Source organism: Sinocyclocheilus grahami, unplaced genomic scaffold (genome assembly GCF_001515645.1).
Source record: "Sinocyclocheilus grahami isolate Dianchi unplaced genomic scaffold, SAMN03320097.WGS_v1.1 scaffold1168.1, whole genome shotgun sequence".
NCBI classification, from domain to species: Eukaryota; Metazoa; Chordata; class Actinopteri; order Cypriniformes; family Cyprinidae; genus Sinocyclocheilus; species Sinocyclocheilus grahami.
In genome coordinates this window covers 3,683-9,658 of record NW_015506347.1, presented here as the reverse complement: position 1 = coordinate 9,658, position 5,976 = coordinate 3,683, and the positions used below count along the sequence as shown (strand labels likewise).

At 38.4% G+C, this 5,976-nt stretch overlaps 1 non-coding gene across 1 annotated transcript; it reads right to left on the bottom strand.

Annotated features, from left to right (window-relative positions):
• Window positions 1-788: 788 nt before the first annotated feature.
• On the bottom strand, window positions 789-862 carry trnan-guu (transfer RNA asparagine (anticodon GUU)). Its single transcript has one exon. It is a non-coding gene; the product is annotated as a tRNA-Asn (tRNA).
• Window positions 863-5,976: the final 5,114 nt, after the last annotated feature.

Below are 5,976 nucleotides of genomic sequence, written 5' to 3'. Positions count from 1 at the left end.
AGTATGCTGGCCATGCAAGAACTGGGATGTTTTCAGCTTCCAGGAATTGTGTACAGATCCTTGCAACATGGGGCCATGCATTATCATGCTGCAACATGACATGAGGTGATGGTCGTGGATGAATGGCACAAAAATGGGCCTCGGGATCTCATCACGGAATCTCTGTGCATTCAAATTGCCATCAATAAAATGCACCTGTGTTCGTTGTCCATAACTGGTAGAGAAATGAACATTCAATTCACGGGCAACAGCTCTGGTGGACATTCCTGCAGTCAGCATGCCAATTGCATGCACCCTCAAAACTTGCGACATCTGTGGCATTGTGCTGTGTGATAAAACTGCACATTTTAGAGTGGCCTTTTATTGTGGCCAGCAATGTCACACCTGGCCACACCTGTGCAATAATGAGTGAGTGACGTGAGTGACATGACATGTGGCCAAGTATGGTTTCCCATATTTAACCCATCCAAAGTGCACACACACAGCAGTGAACGCACACACACCATGAACACACACCCGGAGCAGTGAGCAGCCATTTATGCTGCGGCGCCCGGGGAGCAGTTGGGGGTTCGGTGCCTTGCTCAAGAGCACCTCAGTCATGGTATTGAAGGTGCTATACATTCACTCCCCCCACCTACAATTCCTGCTGGGCCTGAGACTCGAACTCGCAACCTTTGGGTCTAACACCTAATGGTTAGAGAGTCGGACTCGTAACCCAAAGGTTGCGAGTTCGAGTCTTAGGTCCGGCAGGAATTGTAGGTGGGGGGATGACTTCCCTAAGCTTCCTTCGTCCCTGGGTGGGCTCGAACCACCAACCTTTCGGTTAACAGCCGAACTCGCTAGCCGATTGCGCCACAGAGACCTGTGGCGATCATGCTGTCTAATCAGCATCTTGATATGCCACACCTGTGAGGTGGATGGATTATCTCGGCAAAGGAGAAGTGCTCACTAACACAGATTTAGACAGATTTGTGAACAATATTTGAGAGAAAGGGGCCTTTTGTGTACATAGAAAAAGTCTTAGATCTTTGAGTTCAGCTCATGAAAAATGGGGGCAAAAACAAAAGGGTTGCATTTATAATTTTAAGTGTATATATTTATTTTTGCTGCTTGCACTTGAAAAGCATGCTGTGTAAAGATTTGTTGTTCATACCTTGGGGAATCTTTTATCTGACATGCTTTTTTTTTTACAGCATCACCATTGACTACCGGTGATGATTGATTATCTTTGCAGCATGTTAGATAAGTGTGTTTTTGTTTCTGTAATACCAAACTTTAAAGTATAATTTTTTTCTAAATGCACATTATTGAGCTTGTGAATGATTGACTGATTGATTGATTATTGCCTTTGTAAATTTTAATTAATTCTTCCGGTGAAAGGACAGACTACTCTCTGTCCTTTTGTTTTCCTGCAAATATATAAAACATGTAAAATATATATATTTTATAATTATTGTAGTGACAAAATAATGTTGTCCTTAGGATAATGGCATTATTTAGCAGTTTTTTCCTCTTGTATTTTTGACACTCTACAAATCTTTGCGTCTTTCAAAGCATCATATATGATGATCTCCTAGTGAAACTGAACCTAGCACAAAACACAAGATGCATTGTGATTTTTGTTTTTCATGGCTTAATGTAAGGAATATTTCACATGTATGTCAACATATTGAGATCTGAAGGAAAAAACATTTTAGGCATTCAGGATAAACCACAATAAGTTGTTAGAAGACACAAAGTTCAAAAGAAATAGAAATCTTTTGTAACATTATAAATGTCATATAAACTGTCACGTTTGATTTCTTTCTTTCAGAATAATGAGAAAAACTATACATTAATTTTATACGTAATCCACATTCATTTTCTACATCCACTTTTTTTTTTGGAAAGTCCTGTGCACGTTACTTTGATTTATCAAAGACATATTAATGGTGGACTGCAGCTGTTGTTAAAGCATCACTGGGAAATGAGTGCTGTGCTCTGATTGGGTGACAGGTGATATTTCACTGCCTTTTCACTGGGAGCCAATGGATACAAACGTAAGATTGCTGCCAGGGAGACGCAGAGAAAAACGGGCCCTCCGTCTCAATCCGTCATTCTCTGTAATTCTCCTCACTCCCATTCTTTCTGTCTTTCTTTCTCTGTCCGACTCACCTCTTCCACGTCAGACTGTGAGTTATGCGTGGGAGGCTTTGTCATCAATCCTGTTTTCGTCTGTTTAGAGAAAGGAATGCAGGCGACCTTCTGGCACCGCATTAATTGGGGTGTGGGAACACGACCCGGGATTTTTAATGCTTCGCCTCGTTCTCCTTCGTCTTTTTCTCCTGCCTCGCTTACTGTCTCCCATGTATCAGCTTGCTTTGATGTAAAATAACGATGATGAGCCTCAAGTCGATGATATATGCTGAGGCAGGGATCCTGAAGATGAATTGTTATTTCTGGGAACAAGACTTTCCCCTGTAGAGCAGATAGCGTAGGTCTTGTAGTATGCATGGAGCATTCTCAATCAAATTACCGTGAAGGATGAGCCGGAGTCAGTAGAGGAAGGCAAAAAAGAAACGGCAGCTTAATTTGCTAATTCTTTATCTCAGTTGCGGCTTCACCAGCCTCTTTCCCATTAATCTCTTCTCTCAGATGATGTACAATGCCGTATTGTTCCACTAAACTTTGCCTTCCTCACACCAGATTAGCTAACAAAACCCAAGCTAGGAAGAGGTTCAGGGAAACTATGGATGGATTGCAAAATCCACACATGAGAGTGAGAATAGGAGGATGTAGTGGAAGAGAATGGCAGTGCCTGCAGTTCAGATACTTTGCAATTGTATTGTGTATTTCTTTTGTAGAAGGGGGAACCTTCTCAAGCAAACTGAACAAGGAAAATGGCTTTTTCGGTGGAACACTTTGCATGTTTTATGATTGTGTTGGGACTATTCTGTCTAAAAACAATCGTATACGCTAGTGGATTTTGCTGTTCAATTATTATAAATAATGCCTCTCTTCTGTGTTAGAAACTGTAGAAGAAAGTATTTTGATCTTGTAAGTGGATGAAGAGAGTGTTGATTATGTGCTGGTCACAATCCTCTTTAAGGTGTGACAGGTTGTCATTTAAAATTAAGGGTGTTGTACATGATGCAAAAGATCACACTTGTATTTTCAGCTCAGTCTGTTTTCCACAAGGGTCACTTGCTTGATATGAATAAGAGCTGATTGGAGTGTCATGTATATCACATTTCGTGACAAATTCATAATAAGCATGGTAGGTTAAATTTACTTGGATCTGACCTACAATTCTACACACATTCGTAAGTAAATAAATAACAACGAAAGATGCTTCGTTTTTTTTATGTGGGCTTTCTAAATGATACATGTAATTAGTTTCTATGCTTCATGTTAATTAATCTGAGATATAGATGCTTAGAAGACGTTTACTAAAGCAGATTAGGGGGCGGTTTAAACAGGCAGCCTGAAAAAAAGAAAAAAAAGGAAGGAAAGTGAGCAGAGGAACATTTAACCAGATGCGTTTTATATAAACAACCTTGTCGGGTGATCGTATAACTGTCCTCAGACTTGCAGTAATAATAATTCATTTGTTGTTTTGCAGATCTAATTTGTTTTCATTCCTGTTCGAAAGTGTTTTGTGACCTTTTTTCAAAAATATAGCTGATTTGCCCTGAAAATTTAACCCTAGTAACTCAACCACCTACATTTTGGACCATGAAATGGTTAGTTTCAAGCCTGTTCTCTTCAGGGTCAGTTGTGGATGAAAGTTTAAGAATTATTTGTATTAGGTTTAGGGGGCAAACACTTTTTCACACAGGGCCATGTAGTTTTGGATTTTGTTTTCCCTTAATAATAAAAACCTTAATTTAAACTGCATGTTATCTTTTACTAATATTTAAATTAGTTTGATGATCTGAAACATTAAAGTGTGACATGCAAAAAAATAAGAAATCAGGAAGGAGGCCAACACTTTTTCACACCACTGTATATATATGTAATACTACATGCTAATTAAATGGTGTGGAGTACAGAAATATTCCTGTGAGGTCTCTTTTAATAACTCAAATAACACTTGAAGTATTATCTTTGACTTGCAACTGAGAGGATTGAAATAAACGCTTCAAGAGGTAATTGGTGATTATAACAACACATGCATATAATATTGAATATTTAGACTTGAGATTGTAGCTTAATGCAATAAGATTTGACAGCGTTTACTGATAAGAGCCGATGGTGCCTAAAAGCTTTCCTAACTCGAAAATGTCCACCATCGTGGCCTTATCGCTGATTAAAATGACACTTCCACTTCCGTAAGAGACTGGGAATTCAGCCAGACATCATTTGCAAGCATAATTTAGTAACATCTTAAGGTGTGCAGATGAGAAGGAACTAAACCATTGCTGGTTTGAGGTCTCTTTAGAGATCCCCCGACTCTGTTTAATTAGCTCCTGACTGATGGCGTGATTTTAAAGAACCTGGCGATACATTTCATTTAGCAATTTTTATGGTTTAATATTGTGCGTTTTCATTTTGGTACCTGAAATGTGTAACTTGTTATTTGCTGACCTGTTACTTCTGCAGAATTCATCTCACAGGAGCTCTTAGAAGCACATTAGCTGCGAACATGTTATGATGCCTGATGCCTTTGAAATAACAAAGGAGGTCTATAGTACCTGAAGAAAGTGATCTGCTAAAATTCCCTTTCGTCGGAATGGCAGTTTCTCAGCTGGTGCAGGCCTCCCGGTTAATAAGCGACCTGCTTGCAGCCATCTGTGCTTATGAGCACTCTATTTTTGGCCACAAAGGTTTTTGAGCCAATCACCATTTTTTCCCTTGCATATTTGTGCTACTTGCAGTATCATATGTCTCTTATTTGATGTTATTATACTTTTTCAAAACACTTGTTTTGGTGGCTTGCTGTACTGCACTGTATCACAACAACAACAATAACAACAACTTTAGGTATCCTAGATCATTTCTAATAGTAAATGTTCTACTCAGGTAGACGTTGTCTGCTCACTTTAAGGGCATGGATAAGAACTGTGTGTGTACTGAATTTAAAGACCACTTTTGAAGACCACTTGAACATGAAGGATCAGAATATAGTTCTTTCAGTTTAAACCATGCAGAAATGTACTTGTCATAGCACAGTCTCTAGAAAATAAATCTTGAATCTTGATTGTCATGACAATTGGTGCACTTTTTTTCTGTCAACTGTGTAGAACAGGGCTAAAAGAAGTGTAGATTGATTAAAGGAAGATGGCTTAGCCTTGTAAGTACTCTATTTCCTGACAACAATTTTAGTAGTAAAAATATTTTTTTTTTATTATTTATTATAATTATTACTGATTAACTTCTGATCTCTGTAAAACATTTCTAATTTTTAATCAATTAAATATTTGTATTAAAATATATGTAAAAAAGATTTTGAGAATGCCTTGCTATTTTGAATTGCTATCAATGGAGAAATATGCTTTTTGCCCCTTATTTTTTTGTAAAACATAAAAGGAGAATCAGTTAAAGGGGTCATATGATGCTGCTAAAAGAACATTATTTTGTGTATTTGGTGTAATGAAATGTGTTTATGCGGTTTAAGGTTAAAAACACATTATTTTCCACATACTGTACATTATTATTTCTCCTCTATGCCCCGCCTTTCTGAAACGTGTTGATTTTTACAAAGCTCATCGGTCTGAAAAGCGAGGTGTGCTCTGATTGGCCAGCTATCCAGAGCATTGTGATTGGCCGAATAACTCAAGTGTGTGACGGAAATGTTATGCCCCTTGCCATATTGTGATGCCCTGTCCGGCCGGAGCAACGAGACATAAACATTTAAAAACCATTATAAACAAGGCATTTGTTGCATCCAGTGGGGACATAATTACTGATTATAATGACTTATACGGTCTTTTTACGCGTTGCGTTGCATCGCGCCGCGTAAACATAAAACCATGTCTGCATTTGTGATCGGAGAAA